The 22,187-nt window shown below is 55.8% G+C and overlaps 1 pseudogene; it reads left to right on the top strand.

The window, feature by feature from the left end:
* LOC149356239 (uncharacterized) overlaps positions 1–3,509 on the top strand; it is a 51,987-nt pseudogene extending 48,478 nt beyond the window's left edge.
* Positions 3,510–22,187: the final 18,678 nt, after the last annotated feature.

Raw genomic sequence — 22,187 nt, forward strand, 5'->3', positions numbered from 1 at the left:
ACTTTTTTTGCGAGCTCCTTGAAGAAAGCAGCACCGAAGAACGACAGGAAACGCATTCCCGTCTGGTAACTGTCGCGGCCAGTGACGTAGCGTTTGCGTATAGGGCATGCTCCATGGCTCCACCCATGGCACACTGGCGTAGGTCATTTGGGAGTGCTGTGAGAAAACTGCCGTTCGGAAGTTTTATGAATGTTTTCTCAACCCCACAGACGAGTGGCCAAAAGCAGGCTGCTTCTACGCAGCGCTTTGTAATGCTTGATTCCTTTGTAGCCAATTGTACTGTCCAAAAGCGAGCACTGTTTGCAGTTTGGAAGTCAGCTGGGAGCCATAACTGCAAAGGCGCTTGAAAAGCCTTCCCTTCCGTCGATCACGAATATTCTTTCCTCCTTACGAACGAAATCATCCGCTTCCTCGGCAGCACAGCCTCACTCTTTGAAGGCGCGCGTACCCTGAGGTGCCGGGCAAGGTATTGATGCGTAAAGCGCAGACGATTGCACTTCACAACCACGCCTTCGGAGCATTCAGTTCCCGCTATGCAATTCGCCATTGCCTTCAAGTTCTCTGCCGTCTGTAGAAACTTCACAACGCGGGCGCGCTCAGCAACTCCGAACTCAGTAGCCTGTGAAACATGGCTGATGTTGTCGGTGGCGACTTGTAATTTTCCCGTGCCGTCTAAGCGTGGTTCCCCAAACAGGTACAAAATCGAATGCAGCGACTGACCAAAATTGCCTGTGCTGTGCATCAGCACTATTATGTTGGGCATCGGTCTCTAGCCTATAGTCGATTAGCCGCCTGGCTTTCTCGGGGGCTGACGAAGAGTCAGGAAAGGAGTCGCGTGCTCGACTCCCGGCAGAGCGACAGAGGCGACAGCAGGAAGTGGGTTCAGAGACGTGAGATACAGAGACATCACCTAATCATGCATAAAGAGTGCATAAATAGCATTGGGCTGTTGAGCACAAATTCGCGAAATATGATCCGAGACGTAGCGGCAGCACTTCGACGGAACACAATTGCAAACAAGTAGTACATATCTGTGTGTGTGTGTGTGTGTGTGTGTGTATGTGTCGGAGAGAGAGAGCAGATGGAGAGTCGTAGACGATAACCAGGAGAAGATGCTCGGTTTGCTGCCCTGCACTGCGCGAAAGGCATTGAGGGAGACAGAGGGGAAAAAAATGTCCGTGGCTTAGCTAAGGTTAAGCCAAGTCAGATGCGAAGCATATTGGTGGCTAGGCTTGGTAATACATTGCTTTCCTTGGTTGAATACTTGGTCATTTTAATACAACCACTAGAAGCCTTCGTCGTGGGGGAAGACAACGGCATGGCTACAGTGAACGCCGACTAACCCCGAGACGCGCGTTGGGTGAGCGCCTGGATTGCCACGGAAGCTGCGTCTGCCTGCCCGGTGGAGCGAGCGTTTCACCTACACCGATTGTGAACGCGCGTTCGAAATGCGCGGGAATGCCGCTCGAGGACATTCCGGCGTCTGTGCGATGGCATCGTTCTCCCTCTCCCAGCGCGTGAGGGCGATCTGTCGTGACGTCATGTGTCACGTGGTATGTCACGAGGTGTGACGTCACTGTACCACGGGGTCTGCACTGCGTGCAACCACAGCGACGGCGCGAGGTGGACCCCGTCTTCCTCTGTCGTGACGTCATGTGTCACGTGGTATGTCACGTGGTGTGACGTCACTGTACCACGTGGTGTGCACGGCGTGCAACCACAGCGACGGCGCGAGGTGGACCCCCGTCTTCCTCTGTCGTGACGTCATGTGTCCCGTGGTATGTCACGTGGTGTGACGTCACTGTACCACGTGGTCTGCACGGCGTGCAAGCACAGCGACGGCGCGAGGTGGACCTCCGTCTTCCTCTGTCGTGACGTCATGTGTCACGTGGTGTGACGTCACTGTACCACGTGGTGTGCACGGCGCGTAACCACGGCGAAGGGCTGTAGTGTACCTGTAGTAATATGCTTCGCATAAAAAGAGAAAGCTTCCACTCGCCCCGTGCCCTTATTTGCGCGCTTTCTCATGAGCTCAGCTTTGCTACCTGCCCGCGGTGCACCACTCAGTGCAGATTTGTTCGGATGGCGCCTGAGCCACGGTTCGCCTATTTGTTTGCAGACGTGCCGCATATACGGTGGAGCCGGACCAAACATGTTTCCTTGTCGCCGACGCCATGAGCCTCATTTCGTTTCCGTCGAGTAACGCGATACGATGCGCCGTGGCAGCGGCGTCATGTTCACGAGGCTCCAGAATCTCGCGAAGCCGGCTTCTAGGAATTAGGAAGAGTAGATAGCGGTCCAATCGGGTTTTTTAAATGGCGTTTTGAGCTGTTCCTTCCAGCACTACTTCTGGCCGTAACGACCCAGGTGCGACTTTGGCAGTTGGTATACGCTATGAGCGCTTGTTGTGTCCAGGGGGTGTGACGGAGCGCTGGAGGTTCCAGCACCTCTTCGTACATAGATCGTACCCAGCAGCTGCACCAAAAATATCACTGACGCCGGTAGAACGTTCTATCAGTGGCAGAACAGTACCTGGCGAGCACACAGGGCAGAGCGCAGCCGGCAGGCCCTAGCACGAGCAGAAGAGGACGAAGTCCGGCGCCACCACCGCCGGCGTTCTACCCTCCTGCCCCTACCGCGCCGTCCCACCGATTCCCGTGGCTGCCCCTTCGGCAGCAGCAGACACCACCTTTGGGGTGAACAGGGCCAAACGAGAAGGACAGCTGTCTGCACCCACAAGCGCACCGCAGGAGCCCAGCCAGCGGCAGACAGCAGCTTTGTCTGAACCTGCCGTACCTGGCCCCAGGGTGCCCTCCCTGAGGAGGTCCTTGGCAGGACCCTCTGTTGGTGCAGCTTCCGGGAGGAGCCTCCAAGCGCCAGCGAGTGGTGCACTGGCGAGTGGCGTTGCCAAGCGGGGCCCAGCACCCAGGCTGTCGGTGGTGCCCGCGACAGCAGCTGCTTCACGAACATCGCTGAGGCCACTGGCTAAGACAGCTGCAGCTGGCCCAAGGACATCTTTGGCCGTACCACAGAAAGCGCAGACACCAGCCGGCCAACTCACAGCATAGATGGCAAGGCAAGCACCCAAGCCCAATTCACAGCCAGCGCCACAACCAAAGCCAAAGGCAGCCTTGGCACCAGAACTGGGCCACTCCCGCCTTCCACCTCCCAAGACCAGAGCGGCTGGTGGCCTGCCTCGGCCGGCTGCGTCCAGTGGGGCATCTTCCAGCCGTGCTGCACCGCCTCTGCTGCTGCCGATTGTGGAGTCCCCAGTGGCGACCCGCCTCTCCTCAACACCAGTGCGGTTGCAAGAACACTTGGCATGGCCGTCCACAAGCGTTGATGGTGATGGGGACTCTGCGTCCCTGGTGCAGTCGCCGCCCATGAGCCTGTCGATGGTGGAGCGTGAGATGAGGCGCATCGCCCAAGTCCTCCAGGAGCTGGCAACCACACCCCTTGTCGACACACGCCCGATCACACTGGTCGACCTCTCGGTCTCAGACCCCTAGTTGGAGGGGGATGCAGACCCGGTACCCCGCTGTGCCCTGTTTCAGTCTCCAGAGCAACCCAGGAGCACTGTTACTGAGGGGGACAGTTGGCTGATATCACTAGCCTCTCCGACCCCGCTGGCAGGGGCCAAGGCTGGTGTCGCTCTGCCCAACACGAACCAGGAAGCAGTGCTGAAGGACCCGGTAGCACTGACAGACTTGCTTGGCTCTCCACCACTTCTGGGTGAGACCAAGCGTGACACGTCCGAACAGCCGCCCTTGGTTGAAGCAGACAGCAGCAGCACCACGGCCCTTGACCACCAGTGAAGAGGCTGTGCCGTTGGACTCGTGCGTCAATGAAGAGGGCTTGGCTGTACCCAATGCGGAGACCACCTTCGCTGTAGCGCCCATGCCCACGCCTCCACCCACGGCAGCTGTCCCGAGGAAGGCACCGTCTAAAGCAGCAACGGCGGAGGACACCACTGTGACCCTGGGGCAAGGTGCCATTCCACGCAGGCCTTTGGGACAACCCCTTCCACGCAGGAGCATGCTGCCGCCCCCGTCGCAGCGTGCTGGGCGGCTGTCCGTCCCCTCCAGGGCCACTGTGCCTCGCGGCCGGCTCATTGTTGCCCCTTCGGCAGCAGCAGACCGCACGGGGGCGCCGGTAGAGTAATGTCTTAACTAAGTGCGGCAATATTATGCATTTGTTGAGCAGCGATATTGCCAAAAACTTTGCGATACCTGACTGGTCTCGCGGTTTTATAGCTGGAACTGAATCTAATGAAAGAATAAACAGCACAATTTGTGCTGGCTAACACGACACTATAGTGCAATGCAGACGTCGTCTTGCTGACGTAACCGCTGCAGAAATGTTTTTCCCACACATGCTTCGCAACTAGGACATTCACGACACTAACACATTATCCAGTAACTTTACGTAGGGAATGTCTGCAGCGCTCGGTGACGCGTATGCTGCGAAAACGGGCGAGTCCTGTCAGTTATTCATACCGTTACCTCAATACCGCACACTCAGGAAACCAAGTTTAGGATGCAGTGGGTAAGCGTGGTTGATTTTATAGAATCGGTAGTACTATATAAGCAAGTAGTGGCGATACCGCTATTGATAGCACTATCAATAGCACTATCAAAAGAACTATCGGGAGTGCTATCGATAGTACAATCAATAGAACTATCGAAATTACTATTGATGGTACTATAGATAGTTTTGCATCACTTATGTGAGGGCGAGTGAAAAATCTCCAAATGCCACCCCCTTCCGGAAAGCTATTTCTGTATCCCTTGTCAGCACACGGCTACTTTGTCACTTGAACGTAAATTTTATGGCCGCTATTGGTAACTGGATAGCCTTCTCTGCTCACTCCTAGGACCGAGTTTCAGTCCCTACCGAGACATCCGCGTTTCAGGGGAGCCTTCACTGCGTAGTTGCGATGTCCTTCGAAAGTAGCCGCCGAAATCACAAAGGCGGCTCGACTCGACCTTCCACCTCCACTCTGTGGAGTGGATGCCCCTCCTCCACACAAGGGACGGGTTCAAAAACGCCACGCGGCGTTTTATCTTTCGAGTAGCTCCTTAGGAAAACCATCTCCAACTACAGTGCTCCAAAAGAACCACTGTACCCTTTGAAGTAGGCGTGAATGGCGTACGAGGGACGAAATTAAGGTGAAAATTGGCCGTAACACGTCATGTCACTGTCAATTGCATGACTGTTTTGTCATGTTGCGCGTCTGAAGTACTTTTTTTGCGAGCTCCTTGAAGAAAGCAGCACCGAACAACGACAGGAAACGCATTCCCGTTCCTACGGTGTCGCATACCCTCCTTTTACGGTAACTACGATCCGGCTGGTTCCCGTGGCAACAGACTGCCGGTTGCCCCTTTTTGCGCTCTCGTCCTACCCTCTTCCCTTCACAGTAACCATCGTCCGGTTTGGGATTCCTCCAGTTTCCCGATACCCACCTTCTTCCACAGTTGGCAACCTCAAAATTTTCCGGTGGAAACCACCCACCGGTTACGCATTCTTGCACTCATGTCACCCTCCTTCCTGAAAGAAAAACGGAGACGCCGGTCAGAAAAAGAATGATCGTTGTCGTTTCGGTTCCCAGTGTGGGGGCTTCGTTCGTAGTGAAAGTATTAACAGAACTGAGTCGTTTTTAAATAGTCTTGAATGCGCAGCAAGAAACGGACATATATCGAGTTTAAATCGAATAATAACTTTTTTTTTAGATTCCCTCGTTTCAATCGTTCCCGCCCAGTAAACCGAGATTCTCTCACCCTATCACCTTCATCACCCTTCTCCAGTCGTATGGTCGTGAATTCGTAGCCCTGATCCACCGATGGGGTAACCTCGCCTGCAGTTTCATCTCATTCAATAGTTATTGGTTTCAAATGTCCCCACCCGGCCAGACAGGATTCCGTTGCACTCAAAACTTCATTTAACTCCTCCCTCCACGGTAGCCTCCCTCCAGTGGTCCCCATGATAACGCACCCAACAGTTACACCGACGACTAGTACGACTTAATACCACTATTGGTTCCACTACTACAACGACGATGACAACAAAAAGCCAGGAGCAGGAGCAGCAGCTCCTGCTGTAAAAATTCCGCCCCCCGTGTTGACTACCTTGTGTAGTGCACTAGCAGCAGGGAATGGAACGCGAACAAGAAAAGTGAGGAAGCAATACAGATACATTAACATATTACTTTCTAGAGAGCAAATACAAGCGATGTCGATTAACACTTCAGTAGAAGAGTCTTCCCGCTTTCGATGTGACTTACTCTCCGCTCGTACGGAGCTTCCCCTTCCTAAGAATTTGATACTTTGTACTAAGGAGCAATTACTGAGAGGACCGCGCCACGACCGGCACTATTCACGGGCTTCTTTTATCGTATATGCTCACAGTTCGGCGACAGTGAGAGAAGCGTAGTACATATAACACTGCTGGGCTGCGCGATCACGAGAGTAGTCATGAAATGTTCGTGTCGCACAGCATTTAACCGTATAGGCACCAGAAACAATCAAAATACAGCCATGCAAGTGCGCGCATAGGCAGTGAAATCATACACGCACGGTGGTGACAGCACTGTTTAGCACCTCAAGCTAGTTATTTTGTATTTTTGAAACCAAATCCCTGTCACATTAGCGTCTGAACAGTGTGAAGGCAAACAAAAGCAACCTTATACACGAGTGCATAAAGTATGTCATGGGTATAACTGTGTAGTACACAGGTTACATGAGAAATAGGGGCTGTCCTGGCATATCTCTAATTGTTACAGTGCCGATGCTCGCTGTATGCACTCACATTAAATGTTTACGGTGCAGGCACGTCGAGAGGGCTTCAGGATAACAGGAAAAGGCGAACTGTTCTCTGCTTTGTTGTCCTCAGCCGGCCACCACACTTGCACTCCAAAGGGAGGCTTGCCACACTCATTAAAATCTCATAAGAGAGTTCGGACTTTCGTTTCATAGGTTCCGCCGCCTGATCGCTTAGACTGCGAAATATATAGAAGCAGATAAAGCTACCATCTGAGCCCTCTGTTTTGAAACAAAATTGAGAATGGTAGCTGTGCAGGTTAAGTTGGCATACCAGACGTTCGAGGCTTCAGCTTGACAGCATTTTTCTCGGGCTGAAGTTCCAGCAACCCGCTGCTCGTAAAGCGAAGGAGGCGTTCCACATCCGGCGTTCGGGGCCGCGTGTCGAGCACGGGAGTTTGATATACTTCTTGTCTTTATTTTCTGTGGTGTTTGAATACCGACACTGACAACGCTTGCAAGAAGGTTCTTGTAAGCTGGCAAAACTTATAGCGACACATCCCGCAGCAGTCACTGGTTCATTTCAGCCGTGAAGCTCTCAGGTACAGTCCTTGCGAAAAATAGTCAGGCTTCATGGTATGCTTCTCAGCCATTTAGTGAAGCAGCTGTGTCACCATTCAAGCACTAAATCTCTAAGAGGTCTCTTCTCCTCACCTTACACGACCATTTGACAAAAATAGGCATGTCCGGCGCCTTTTTTCCCTTCCCTTGCCATCTCAACAGCTAACGAGGGCCTCAGTTCTGGAAGTATTGATATCATAGGCAGCATAAGAGCGCTCTCGCGCAGCATACTACGTCCGCCGCTATGGTCGAGGGTGGCACTGGTGAACACTGAAGGCTAGGTTACACTACAGATAAATACACCCGAAAGCAGAGGATTTGGCAGGCGTCGCCGCAGCTCACCTGGTATTGCACCGGACGCGAAATTTCAACGTGGAACCGGAGGTCGTTTACGAAGTGAACTGTCTGGAAGGTTATTACCGAGTAAAAAGGAGGTTCTGGCAAGAGCGGAGGAATCCCCAAGCTTAGTATGGTTACCGCCGAAGGAGGATATGCAGACAGCATAAAAAGGCACGACCGGTGGTGGTTGCCACCAGAACCACCAGGAGAGTAGCTACCCTGGAAGAAGGAAGGTTACTGTGGGCAGAGGGAGATGTGGCGAAAGAATCCCCGACTGTAGGATTGTTTCTGTGGAAGAAAGAAGGTATGGCGAGAGCATAGGAAAGCTTAACTCAAGGGTGGTTACTGTGGAAGGAGGAAGGTAAGGCGAGAGCGTAAGGTGAGAGCGCAGGGTGGTTGCCACGGAAACCTCCGGTAGGCGGCTAACATGGAAGAAGAATTGTGTTGTGAGGCTGCAGGAAGACTTAACTCGAGGTTGGTTACAAAGGTAATCGTCCGGTAGGTGCTAACCATGAAAGAAGATCGCGTGGCAGGAGCGTAAGAATCCCCGACTGGAGGATGGTTTCCGTGGAAGAAATTAGGTATGGCGAGAGCATAGGAAAGCTTAACTCAAGGGTGGTTACTCTGGAAGGAGGAAGGTAAGGCGAGAGCGTAAGGTGAGAGCGCAGGGTGGTTGCCACGGAAACCCCCGGTAGGCGGCTAACATGCAAGAAGAATTATGTGGTGAGGCAGTAAGAAGACTTAACTCGAGGTTGGTTACAAAGGTAATCGTCCGCTAGGTGCTAACCATGAAAGAAGATCGCGTGGCAGGAGCGTGAGAATCCCCGACTGGAGGATGGTTTCCGTGGAAGAAAGAGCCTTTAGGAAGAGAACAGGAAACCTTTACCGGAGGGTGGTTCCCGTGGTAGGAGAAAGGTGTGGCGAGAGAGTAAGTCCCAAGTGTTGAGTGGTTGCCACGAGAGCCACCCGGAGGATAGTTACTCTGGAAAGAGCAGGAGGAAGGTTACCGTGGAAGGAGGACGATGTGGAGCCAACATATAAATGCTTAACCGGTTGGCAGTCACCACGTCTGCTATCCGCAGTGTAGCGTGGTTCATTTGCGGCAGCTGGTGAGAAACGCGCCGCTCGATGAGATAGACACCAATGAAACAGTGCGCCTAGAGTAGCTGACTGGGGAAGAGAGCTAGGCGGAAAGACAGTGTATGATGAAAGCTAAATAGAGCGCTATAAAACTATAGAGATACTCTGTCGCTCTCATATTCTCTAGGTCAACATATCGTAATAGATAAATTCCTTAACAGCTGCAACTGAATCGCGAGTCACGCAGTGGTAACCGTCATGCCAATTTTTTTTTCGTGGTTGTGGCGTTTGAGACCCTGGCCTCAAAAGGCGAGATCGGATCCTGTAGCGTTTTGATGTAGGCGAAATGCAAAAGAAGCCCGCGTGTTCAGAGACGTCACCGCACGTTGAAAGATCTCAGGTGGTCAAAATTATGCCGGGGCCTTCTACTACGGCGCCTCTTTCTCTGTTCCTTTTTTCGCTTCCTCCATGGTTCCTTCTCTCACGGTGTGGTCGAGGTGTCCAGTGGAACGTGAGACAGTTGCTGTGACTTCCCTTCTCTCATTTGTGATTTTCGTCATATGACGGTGATGTGCTCTAAATCTGCTTCTTGGTGTTGTTTAGAAGTTCTGGTAGAAGGGCCCATATTGTGACGGAAATGAAAAAAGAGTAGCTGTCGCTCAGTACCTGGGCGAACTTTTCCTGATGGGGCGCAGGACTACATAAAGGAGAGGACAAGTACACACAACGTCGAAAAATTAGCAACTGACTGCTCCACTCCGACGCAGCACAAAAGCTTCTTTACCAAAGAAATTCAACACTAACTAGCCTCCGTACTAAATTTGCCGTCTCACTCAGGCTAGAACAGTGAAATAAAACCAAAAATGTGTTGAGCAAAAGAGGGTGTTAGAAAAAAATGGAGGTGCAGCCATACGACACGCGGCTTAGGTCGGACAATTTCCCTTTAGCCGCCAGCTTTTCGTAATTCCGCAACTTGCTGAAACTGGTATACCCGACATCATAATACCAATATAAAACACAGCTAAATATTACCACTTTAGTAAGATAACAGCACTCTCTTAAGCCAAATCTATTCCCAGAAGAGATTGATTCCCATGGCGAGTGAGTGGAGCAAATATCAGCATTGCCCGTGCAAGAAATTCGCACACGGTCAGTGGGATTCTTGCGGCATGTTCGCGTTAGCAGCCGTGGTGCAATAAAGCGGCTGTGGTGTTCTTTGCATTCTCTCTTCTCCATCCTACGGCCAGTGCACTCTTACTCCGTAATGATTTCCGTCCTTCTCTCGGGAACTTTTTGTGACGTAGTGCAAGTCATGCACACGCGCCTAGGCGGACAGAAGCCGCCCCCATTTCTGTTATCTAACCGCTTGCCTATATAACCGCTCGCCTTCTTGAATAAAGCGTCATTCATGCACCATGCTTCGTCGTGTCCACATGGTGTCAGAAGTGGCCGGTTAGCGACCGCGCAACGCAACCGGGCACCGTAACCGACGGCAGAAGCACGGCAATCCGGGAGGCCCAGGTAATTTCATCGGACCAGAGCCATGACAGACGCCGAGCAGCACCGCGGGCAGCCTGCCGCCCCCGTCACTTCGCTACTGCCCCCACCGAAGGCCCTGGATACAACGGGAGATGTCTGGCATAGCTGGGAAGCATGGAAGCAAGAGTTCGAGCTCTTCTCAACTGCAACCTACCTGGACCAACAACCGAAAGAGGTACAGGCAGCCACTTTTCTCATCAGTATTGGAGAAGACGCACGCAAAACGTACAGCACTTTCGTATTTGATGCTGGAGAGGATAAAAGCGACATTGCTGTACTGAAGCGAAAGTTTGAAGCGTTCTACAAACCAGCACTAAACCTAGCTGATCACGAGTTTCGTTTTGGAAAGCGTGACCAGAAGGAATACGAACATTTTAACGATTGGTTAACGGAGCTGCGTATACTAGCAAAAAGCTGTGAATTCGGTAAGCTGGAAGAACGCATGCTAAGAAGCAGAATCATTCTAGGAATGAGAGACAAGAAGCTTCAAGAAACGCTTCTTTCAGAAAATGCTTCCTTGGCCAAAACTGTTGAAATGTGTCGAGCTCGGGAACACGGCAAGGAGCAAAGTGAAGAAATACACTCCAGCAAGAACAGTCAAGTGGAGGTCAATGCAGTCCTCCAAATGAAAAGTCGCTGTAACAAATGTGCTCGTGTTCCCAACAGTGAAACATGCCCTGCAAAGGGACGCACGTGCTTAAAATGTGGCAAAAGAAATCATTTTGCAGCTGTGTGCAAAACGAAGAGCGCTAACCTCTGCGTGAAAGAGCAAAAAGGAGCGTCACTGGAAGCGAATTCAGACGGACAGGCAGATAATTTCTGGTTGCAAACTCTATCGCCAAGCATCAAGAAAGACGACCGCTGGACTGGAATCGTGAAAATAGAAGAAACGCCCGTTGCCTGCAAGCTTGATACAGGAGCCAATTGCTCGGTCATATCACGCAGCCAGCTGCAGAAGATAACTCAAAAGCAACCCGAAAACTGCGCTGTCGTGCTGAACACATTTTTTGGCTTTCAGAAAAAAGCAACGAAACCTAGTCACCTTCATGTGACCGGACCCGAGGGCACATTTGAAACGACATTCTTCGTAATGGAAGACGACATACCCGTGACTCTTAGCGGCTCAGTTGCCGAGAAGCTAGGCTTTATTCGCCGAATTTCTTCACTGGAGCACCAAGAGCTGTACGACGTAGTCAAGCCGTATGAAGACGTCTTCTCCGGATTAGGCGAGCTCAAGGGTGTCGTCTACCACCTGAAGCTCAAGCAAGGTTCCCAAGGAGTGGTCAAAGCAGCACGCCGGATTCCGTTCGCAGTCGAGGACAGACTAAAGGCGGAACTGGATCGCATGGAAGCAGCCGGAGTAGTTTCCAAGGTGACCGAGCCAACCGAGTGGTCCAGCCACATGGTTACCGTCATGAAGAACGACAAGGAATCCGTCAAGTACCTAGGCCACGTGTTGACGCGCGACGGGTTGAGCCTGGATCCAGGGAGACTGGAAGATATTTTCCACGTGCAGGCCCCTTGCAACCGGAAAGAGCTACAGACATTCTTGGCTTCAGACAGGCGCCTGGAGCAAGTTCTGCGGGAGACGGACCGTGACCCAAGCATGGTGAAACTTCGCCAGTATGCAAGCACAGCGTGGCCCATTGACAACGCTGACGTCACTCCCGAGCTACGACGCTACTGGAGCTTCCGCGACGAGCTGCATACTGAATCCAACCTTGTGTTCCGGAGCAATCGAGTGGGGGGGCGGGGGGAGCGAGGCTGGGAGAAAGCCTTTATAAGGCGAGACCGGGAAGAAGGGGTCCGAGGCTACCCGCGGTGGGGAAGAAGGGGTCCGAGGCTACCCGCGGTGAGCGGCGCGAGATTTGACTTGCCCGCGAGCAGACCCTACATCTCCCCCCCCCCCTCAAACGTCCGTCCCGGGGTCCGCCAGCAGGCGTTCGATGACCTCCGGGTCCGGGTCCATAGAGTCGTCGCAGGGGGGAGGGGTGCTCGCCGGGGGGCCGCTCACCGCTGGCTGGACGGGCTCCTCACGAGCCGCCTGGGGGAGCGAGGCGCCTGGCTCCGCTGGGGGCCCTGCCGGCAGCGCCCTCCAAAGCTCCTCGGCCGCCGGGGACAGCAGGTCTGGGCGGCTGGACTGGAGGATGCGGAGGGCCGCCTCCTCCGGGCTGCCCCTCTGCAGTGGCGCAGCGGGGGAAGGCGCTGCAGCCGCCAAGAGCTTTTCCGCCGCCTCCCTGAGCTCTCTATGCAGCGCACCGGCCTCGTGGCGGGGCCGGTGCACAACAAGTGTGCCGCAGAGGGAACACAGGCCGGCCCGCTCCTCGTCACTAAACACGGCCGGGGGCTCCTGGTCCCTCTCTTCCAGGGTCAGGCCGCGGAAAGGCAGCGGCACTTCCTGGAGGTCACCGCCGCGAAGGGGCTGCGCCTGGTCCCGCCACCTGGACCGCGCGCAGTAAGAGATGGCCGCTCCGTTGGCGACCGTGGTCCAGGTGGCCACGTGCCGCAGGACCCTGGGCCGCTTGGGTTGCGGCTGCTCGGCGGCCGAAGCGCCGGCTGGGTGCTGAGGGGGGCCCTGCGCCTGGTCGTCACTGGCCCTCTTGCGTTGTCCTGCACCACTGGGAGGTTCTCTCCAGTGGGCAGGCGCGCGGTTAGACTGGCGGTGGGGGCCACCGCGGCCGTGGAACCGGCGCCACTCGCGTGGACCCTGCCGCCGGCCGGGTGGCGCGCCTTGATGGCGGCCACCGTTCGACGGTGGTCTGCCATCCCTTCCGGAGTCCGAGCCCCGGGTGCCGGACCGCTGGAGCTTCCTAGAAGGCATATTGAGAGGGCGAGAGCATTGCGAGCGATAATTGATCGAGAGACACGGGTGCTACCTGGTCCTCAGGTTGTAGCGTCGGTTGCGAACCGCACCGCTACCTGCTCGTCCTCCCGGGGGTGAGATCGCCGCATCGCGCTGATTTTCCACCGCTTCGCAGCCATCGTCCTTGCGAAGGTGGAAAGCCTTCAAATCAGCGACATGCACCGGACCGGCGGTTTCGCCGTTTGTCAACAACCGCAACTGGTAGGTGAGCGGCGTAGTCCGTGCCGTAACTTCGTACGGCCCAGCCCACTTGTGCGCTAGCGACGCGGCGAAACCGCGCGCTGCGTTACTAAGTGGGTGCGTTCTCTTAAGTACTAAGTCACCCGTGTTGAAAACGACGTGACGGCGACCTTTGTTGTACTGATCCGCCTGCTCCATGCGCGCGACATCGAGGTTTTCGCGGGCTGCGCGCTGCGCTGCCTCCAAGCGCTCCCGGAGCCTTGCCGCGTACTGCGAAAGCGGAGGGGGCGCAGGCCCCGCCGCGTCGAGTAGGGCATTCTCTAGCGGAAAAGCGATCTCTCTCCCAAAATTCAAGTAAGCGGGTGTAATACCCACTGACCTGTTCACGGTTGTCCTTGTAGCGAACGCTAGTTCGGACAGCCGCGCGTCCCAATCTCTGTGCTGCTCGGTCGTCGGGACCAGCATGCTCTTCAGATTTCGATTCACCCGCTCGGTTATGTTGCTCTGAGCGTGGTAGGGACTCGTTCTCCTGTGGCGGATTTGAAGCGCCCGACAGGAGTCTACAAAGACTTTGCTTGTGAAATACGAAGCATTGTCTGTAATCACGTCGGAAGTGAAACCGAAACGAGTGAAAGTCTCCAACAGTTTTTCCCAAATTCGTTCCGACACAAGCTTCCTAAAGGGGAAAACCTCAACCCACTTGGGATAGTGGTCCGTTATTACCAGGATGAATTGGTTTCCGCGCGCGGACCGAGGGAGGGGTCCCATGATATCGCACGCGACCACTTGCCACGGGTAGTTGCTAACTACCGCCTTCATCATGCAAGCGGGCTTGCCCGCCCGCGGCTTGGCTACCTGGCATACCGGGCAGGTACGGGCGTATCCCAGCACATCCTTTCTCATGCCTGGCCAGGTCGCGACACGGCATAACTTGTCGTAAGTCTTACTGCCGCTGCCATGGCCTGCCAGCGCTGAGTCATGGAAGTACTGCAGGAACCGTTTCCGCAACCTTCCCGGGACCACGAATCGGAAAGGGGATGCTATCGCCTCTTCCTCGTCAAGTTGGGGGATGTAGCGGAGCAGCAAGCTATCATCGCCCAGCAGATACGCGTCGTACTTGCCCTCAGCGTTCCCGGTGCAAGCTGCGCTGCTCGCAAGCTCCTTCAGCACCCGCTGGCAAAGACCGTCTGCTTTCTGGGCCTCGATCAGCTCTTCTCTACTGACCGCTACTCCCCAAGACAGATTTCTTTCTGCCTCGCTCCTAGGCAGGCGAGCGGTCGCCGCCACGAGCTGCTGTGTTTCCCTTCCGTCACAGCACCGTGCGGGACCTTTGTCCGTCTCCTCTCTCTCCGAACCGGGCGCGACACTCCCGTCCGCCCTCTCCTCCCCTCCAACAGCGGTGACGCCGCTTTTTACAAAGCTGGGCTGCGCCTCTGAAGCGCTTTCGCCAGCATTCCATGGTGCGCGTGATAAAGCATCGGCCACCTTGTTCAAGCTGCCCCGGCGGTACTCGATGGCGTACGCGTAACGTTGCAACGTCAGCGCCCATCTCGCGAGTCTGCCTGCGGGGTTCTTGAGCCTCTTTAACCAAGACAATGCCTGATGATCTGTCTGCACGGTGAAGACCGCTCCGTCTAGGTACATGTCGAACTTCGACAATGCGAACATGATCGCCAGGCATTCTTTTTCGGTCACGGAGTAATTCCGCTCCGCCGATGTGAGCGTGCGACTAGCGAACGCGACAGGGCGCAGTTTGCCCTCGTGTTCCTGTAACAAAACAGCTCCAACACCGTAGTCACTAGCGTCTGTCTGCAAGACAAACTGCTTGTTCAGGTCGGGGAGGCGCAGACTAGCGGTATTCGCTATTGCGCGAGCCAAGGCAACAAATGCGTCACTCTGTTCCTTGCCCCAGACCCACTTCGAGGCTTTACGCAACAGCAGGTTCAGCGGCCTTGCAAGCTCCGAACAGCGCGGGATGAATTGCCTGTAGAACGCAACCATCCCCAAAAACCTCGGCAAGCTTTTCACATCCATGGGGCAGGGGTAGTTCAGAATTGCCTGCAGTTTGTCATCATTCGGTCTCAGTGTGCCATCATCCACGACAAAGCCCAAGAGGTTCACTCTCTTCGATGCCAACTGCACTTTCTTTGGATTGATGGTTAGACCGGCACGTCTCATTCTATCGAGAACGGAATTCAGGTGAATGAGGTGCTCCTCGAACGACTGTGAGAATATCACAACGTCGTCGAGGTACGCCATGGCGTAGTTGAACCTTGCATCGCCCAGCACGATGTCCATCAGTCGCATGAACGTGCTCGGGGCGTTAGACAAACCAAACGGGAGTCGAGTAAATTCGAAGAGCCCGCGGTGGCAGGTGAATGCGGTTTTCTCAATGTCACCTTCCGCCACCTCAATCTGCAGGTACCCTCTGCTTGCATCTAGGACTGTGAAGAACCTCGCGTTCCCTAACGCGTACATCACAGCCTCGATCGACTGAAAAGGGTACGCAACCGTAGGCGTCAGTGAGTTGAGCTTACGATAATCAACACACAGCCTGACCGATCCATCTTTCTTCGGCGCTAGAACCACTGGTGACGCCCAGAGACTTTGTGAGGGTCTCACCGCACCGGTGTCAATCATCTCGTCAAGGGCACAGTCGAGAAGCTGCCTCTTATGCGCACTTAACGGCCTCGGGTTACACCTGAAAGGGCGCGTATCACCCGTCTGAATCTCGTGCTGCAGCAGGTCGGTTCTGCCCGGTTTCTCCGTGAAGCAATCCGAAAACGGGAGTAAAGTTTCCGCGAGCCTTCGGCGCTGACTACTGGGTGCTGAGAAAGACGCAATAATCGCTTCTAACGGGCCACCGTCTCTCAGCATCTCGAGGGAGCTCACCTGCCTTTCTGTCACACAGGTGTGGACAACCACCTTTTGTGCAGGACAGCCGGGCAAGGATGCGCTTTCGAAGGGAATGAGGGGGGCGAGCTGGCTGTAACGATAGCCATTCTCCCCCATGTCGAGCACAATGCCTTCGCTCGAGAGAAAATCCCTTCCCAGAATTACTGGTATCGACAAGCCAGGCAGATAGACGAAGCGATGTCTCCGCTTTCTGCCGTCAAAGCGCATCGTAAGACGCACCGCTCCCTTTGCCTTTGCCGCCCCAGCTGCTAAGCTTAACGGGGTTTGGGCCGGTCTGACACGGATGTTACCTATCCGGCAGGCCTCGTACACCTCGTCACCGACCAGTGACAGCGTTGAGCCCGTGTCTACGAGTGCAGAGTAGCATCGACCCGCTAACTGGACTAGCATAAAAGGGCTTGAGCGCGGAACGACTCCCTGAGCTCTACAGGCGAGCGGGACAAAGGCCTCCCCGTCGCCGGCGCGGGAGTTCTTTTCCTGACTAGCGCCTTGACAACCATGAAATTCTCCCGCTGACGGTGAAAGGCCGCTGCCACCAGACATCACCGCCAGCGCCTGGCGTTTCCCTGCATACGCCTAGCTTGGCATTCGCGTGCCACGTGGCCGGGCTGGTTGCAATTCCAGCAAAGCCGGTCGTTCACCCCGCCGCGTGGACGGAGGACCCCTCGTTCCACGAAGCGGTTGGGGACGACTCTCCCCTTTCTCCGCGCATTCCTGACGCTCGCTCGGCGCGTGGCCTGTGAGGCCGGCACGACGCCGCTGCTCGAATGCGTACGGGTCAAGCGCGCGAGGGACAACAGGGGGTTCCGCCTGCCTTTCCACGGCCATTACCTCGGCGCGCCGAGCCCTCATCGCGCATTCTCGGCCTCCATCCCATGCGCATCCCGGTTCTAGCGATTCGGCCGGCCTGGGGGGCGGCTGGTAGCGCAGTTCGGCGAGTAAATCCGCCTGCACGGTCTTGGCCTCCTGCGCTAGGGCCTCGAGGTTTGTAAAACTGCGGCCCCGCAGATACGGCTTGAAGCGTGGATGGCACTGCCTGATCACACGCGCAACCTGATCTCGGTCGGTTGCCGTCGGATCTGCCCTCTTGTACAGCTCTTGCATTGCGCGTACGTACTCGAGGAGGCTTTCCTCTGGGTGTTGGGTGCGCAACGCGAGCTCCTCCATCATCCGGCGCTCATAATCAGGCGGCAAGAACTCGGCGCGGAAACGGTCTTTGAAGTCCGTCATCGACTGGAAAGTCGGCTGGCAGCGCCTCCATCGCGCCGCGCTCTCGACGAGTGCTACAGGCAGGACCTGCCCTAGCATTACGTCATCTGGGGCGCCCAGAGCCGTCTGGTAGTCCTCGAGTTGTTGTAGAAACTCGTGGACTGATTTCGCGTCCGTGTACCCGGAAAAGGAGGGGACCTCCATATTTATCCGCGGGCGCGATGTTGTCGCCGATGCTACCGATGCTGCGGCCTGGCTGGCGCCAGCCACCGAACCGAGCTGACGGGCTAATGCGGCAAACATCTCAGTCACCTGCCCCATTACGGCCGCCGCGTCGGCCGTCTCACTACCGGCTGCCCCGCCATCCAAAGCCGTGGCTGAAACATCCTTTCTGGGAGGCATAGTTCGCGCTAACTGTCCGGCCGCACCGGCTAACTGCTCATGGCAACAAGAACATTCACATACACAACAATCTATCTACAAACACGCGGAAATACACAACACAAAACGCCCGAAAACTACATAAATAACACAAAACCCCTAACAAATTTACAACACTACACAAGTCGCTACCCCGCGAACATTCCGCCTGACCCGCTCCTTAACCCTATCGGTCCGGCGTGGCCCTGAACAAAGAGGGCCTGCCACGAGTCTGGCTGCACATCCCAACATCGGCAGAGAAATCGTCCACAAGGTGTTAATTAAAGCCGCACGCTGGGCGCCATTATTTGTGGGCGATTCCTCTCGCTCTTGGACCAGCCCTGCCAAAAGGACCACCTGACCCAGCTGCCACGACGACGACCGGCCCCCCTGATGTGAGAATAAACCGTTTGTACAAAGTCCTGCCTCGATTGACAGCCTGTGCGTCCCCGCGCAGAGGAATCGCCCACACAACTTGCAGTCCTGACCTTTTTCTCTTAGTGTGTTTTACTTCACAGGTCACTAGCGCAGCGGCGGCTGTCGCGGTGTCAGGTCTCGTTTATAGTTGTTTGTTGTTCGCAGCTGTTTCCACAGATCGTACCTGCAGAAACCAACATGTAAGACAGCTGAGATGGCACGGATTCCATCCCAGCCAGCCGGCGTTACCGCACCATAACGGAGAGGACAGCCAGGCACAGCGCCTCTAGCGTAGAGTACGAGCCCCGGTTTTCCTCCGCCGCCTTGAGCTGAAGGTCAGCGCTCTACTGGAGAAGACGAAGGATCGGCATCGCGTTCAGACGCGAGATGTCCCACAGCTCCCGGTCCCCTTCCCCTCCCAACGCGCAGTACCACGAAGCTCGCCTTCCCGGAGGCCACCCGCTTTGCCACCCCCTCAGGCTCAAGGGAGTCCTCGTGCGAGAGTGATCCGCAGCTGTCGCCCGCCCACACAAGGCAGAGGGAAAAGTTCTTGGTGTCGAACTCTTTGCGCGCCCTGGCCCCCGACGGCAGCCCCGGCAGTGGACAACAGCCTGGCGCCTCCTGCGGTCCCTGCTGCAGGTCGCCACCAACCGCCATCCTGCGCACGGAGTGGACATCGCCCGGGAAGTGTCCTATCAGGCAGTAGCGGAGCATCTGGCCGACTTCTCCAAGGCAGCCCAACCGAGCCCCAGCCTCCCGCTGCCCCCCCCCCCCCCCTAGACAACACAGTGCAGCCCTCCCATGCCTGCAGGCTCAATAGGTGCGGCCACGCTGTGAAGTGACGCGGTCACCAACCACGACGTCCACAGGGCCCTCAACTGGTCCGAAAAGAACAGCGCTCCTGCGGCAGACGGGCTCACATTGTAGATGCTGCGCAACCTGGATGCCCCGGAAAAGGCTCTTCTCCTGGTCGTGTTCAACGACATCTGGACGAGTGGCAGATTACCGACGTGTTGTACCACAGCCTCATGGTCCTCATGCTCAAGCCCAGCTAGCCATCCAGGGAGCTCTGTTGCTACAGACCACCTCGCTGACCTCCACCGCCTATAAGACAGCAGAGTGGTTGGCTCTCTAGCGATCACCGGGATCGCAGAGGTCGCCAGTTTCCTTCCCGAGAAGCAGACAGGGTCCCGCAGGCACCGATGCATAGCATACTCTATCGCGGGCGTGGTGTCCTCCCGCTAGGAGGCGAAACATCATGGAGATGTCACCCTCTAGTCGTCCTGGGCACCCAGTCTGCATTCGACAGTCTGTATTACAGGCAAATCGAGACAGAACTGGACGAGCTGGGGGTGACGGGATACGTCCGACGCTTCATTACCTCCTTTTTCTCTGGTCGTTCTTTGCAGCTGCGGGTAGGCGTCACCTTAGCACTCTCCGCCGCATCACCTCCAGGGTACCTCAGGGATCGGTCCTCAGCCCCTTCTTGTTCAGCCTGGTCATTGCAGGCTTCCCCAGCTCCATCCACCAGGGCCACCACCACTAGGTTCTCTGCTTTGTGCGCGCGAATGATGTGGCTCTCTGGGTTCGAGCACCAATGAGGCAGATCACCACAGCCAGGCAGGCCCTCCAGCGTGCCCTCAGTGGTGTGCAGCAGTTCCTGGAGACCAAGGACCTGTAACTCTCAGCCAACAAGTCCGAGGTTCTGTTTGTCAATCCGAGGAGAGCACGAGCCACGGCTCAAATTGCTAGCATCAACATCAATGGGTCTGACCTCCCTTAGAAATCCTAGATGAAGTACCTCGGCCTTACCATCGACCACCGGCTCACCTGGAACCCTTTTTAAAAGGCCCTCCTCTCCCACATGGATCGAGTCGGCAGAGGAGCCCAACGCCTCCTCGCTCGAGGCAACGGCTTTACCCCCACCTGGGCCATCGGACTGTTTCAGGCAGCGGTCACATCAGCCATCCAGCACGTCAAGCCTCTTGGCACCCTCCGGCCTACCCGCCCTAATCGCTTGGAACTCTCCCGCAGTAGATGGTTTCGTTGCCCACAGTGATCGCAGGCACCGGCACCGTGGCAGATGCGGGCGTCTACCCGCTGACCCTCCTGCTCCTCCAAAGAGGCCTGACGCACACAGACTCGCTCTCCCACGTTCCAGATGCTGGGTCCTACATGAACGTCTGCATGGCAGCCCCAACTCCAGGATTGGGAAGATGTCTACAGCCTATGTGGAGACATTTGGCCCTGCCCTTGGGCACCCGATCCTCCCTGCCCTCCTATCCCTACCTCCGCTGCAGGATACCCTGGGCCTTGACGGAGTGACCAAACGTCACTCCCCTGCTACCGCACTCCGCCATACCACCGCAACCTTCCTGGATGAGTGCAAAGGTCCAACCCTCCTCTACACCGACGGCTTGGTTCGACCAGCCACTGGGCAGGCGGTGGTGGCTTTGGCGGTGCCCCAGTCGGAGCAGTCACGGACCTGCAGGCTCTCCTTAACGGGCAGCTCAACGGACACTGAACTGGCGGGTCTCAACCTATCAGCTGACTTCATTGAGAACAACGGCCCTCCTGGGCCCGTTATTATGCTGCGTGATTCTCGGCCCGCCCTCGAGCTCCAGGGTAAGCCCCACATCTCCCAGACCTCGACCAGTGTCCTTCGTGCCCAGCTTCACGCCCTTGAGGACGCTGGCTACCAGACGTCTCTCCACTGGGTACCTGGCCATGCCGGCTATCAGGGCTACGAGGACGCCGACACCCTTGTGCAATGCAGCGCGCTATAACGGGCTCCCAGTGACTACGAAATAGCCTCCACGATTCTTCCCGCCCGCTACTCAAGCAGGTGGTAAGGACACTCCACCCCGACAGGCGCATCGCTGCATACCAGCCATTCACCGACTTTCGGAAGAGATCCCTCGCCGGGAACGAACCCTCCTGCTCCGGCTGCTCCTGGATGCCAAAGCGTAAGTTCCTCTTCGGACTGACACCCTCCCCTGCCTGCGCGTCGTACCGTGATGCAGGCAGTTTGAGACACTTGCTGTGTGCGTGCCTAACATTTGATCTGTACCGTCGCCGTCTCTTGCAGGTTACCGGGCTCTTGGACTGTCAGCCGACACGGAGGACCAGCTCCTGTCCCAGGCTCAAAACCACCTCCCCGCCCATCGCGTCCTACTGGCCTACCTCGTGGAGACCGGTCTGGATGCACTGCTCTAGGCCTGCGGCCTCCCTAGAGCTTTTGCCCCCTGGACCTGCGGCCCCCTGGACCTGTTACTGCTAAGACCTGGACCATGACAGCAGCAACGACATCTATGTTGACTGCATCTCTCCTTCCCAACCCCCTCTACATCTCTCTTCCCCCTCCCCTAGACGACCAAAAGGATCCCACAACTAAGGTTAACATAACCCGCGTCCAGTATATTCTCCCCAGAATACCGCTAAATAACCGTCACCACCACAATGCCGGGCAGTCAGGAATACCCCAAAGTAACCACCACCACCCCAATGTCAAGCAGCCACAAAAGTGGCATGCGATGCCGGATCTATAACGCCATGTAGCCGCTGTATCGGTATATCCTTTCGATGCCTCGACTCCCTCTCCCTGGTCGGCACGCACGCTCTTTACTCTCTCTTTCAACGTTCCTCTCTTTCCCTAATTGCACACCCTTCTCTTCCTCTCGTTCCCTGCTCATCCCCGGCTACTTCGTCCCGATATTGCCACCTTCTCTTCTCTGTTCCTCCTCCTCAAATCTCCGCTTCTCTCCACATCTCAGCTGTGAGGCTTGAAACGGAGAGCGGCAAAGCCGAAAATTTTTTTCCAAGTGGTGCTTCTAACGCTAACGCGATAA

Source organism: Amblyomma mixtum, chromosome 3 (genome assembly GCF_055824585.1).
Source record: "Amblyomma mixtum isolate Tamu chromosome 3, ASM5582458v1, whole genome shotgun sequence".
Lineage (NCBI taxonomy): Eukaryota > Metazoa > Arthropoda > Arachnida > Ixodida > Ixodidae > Amblyomma > Amblyomma mixtum.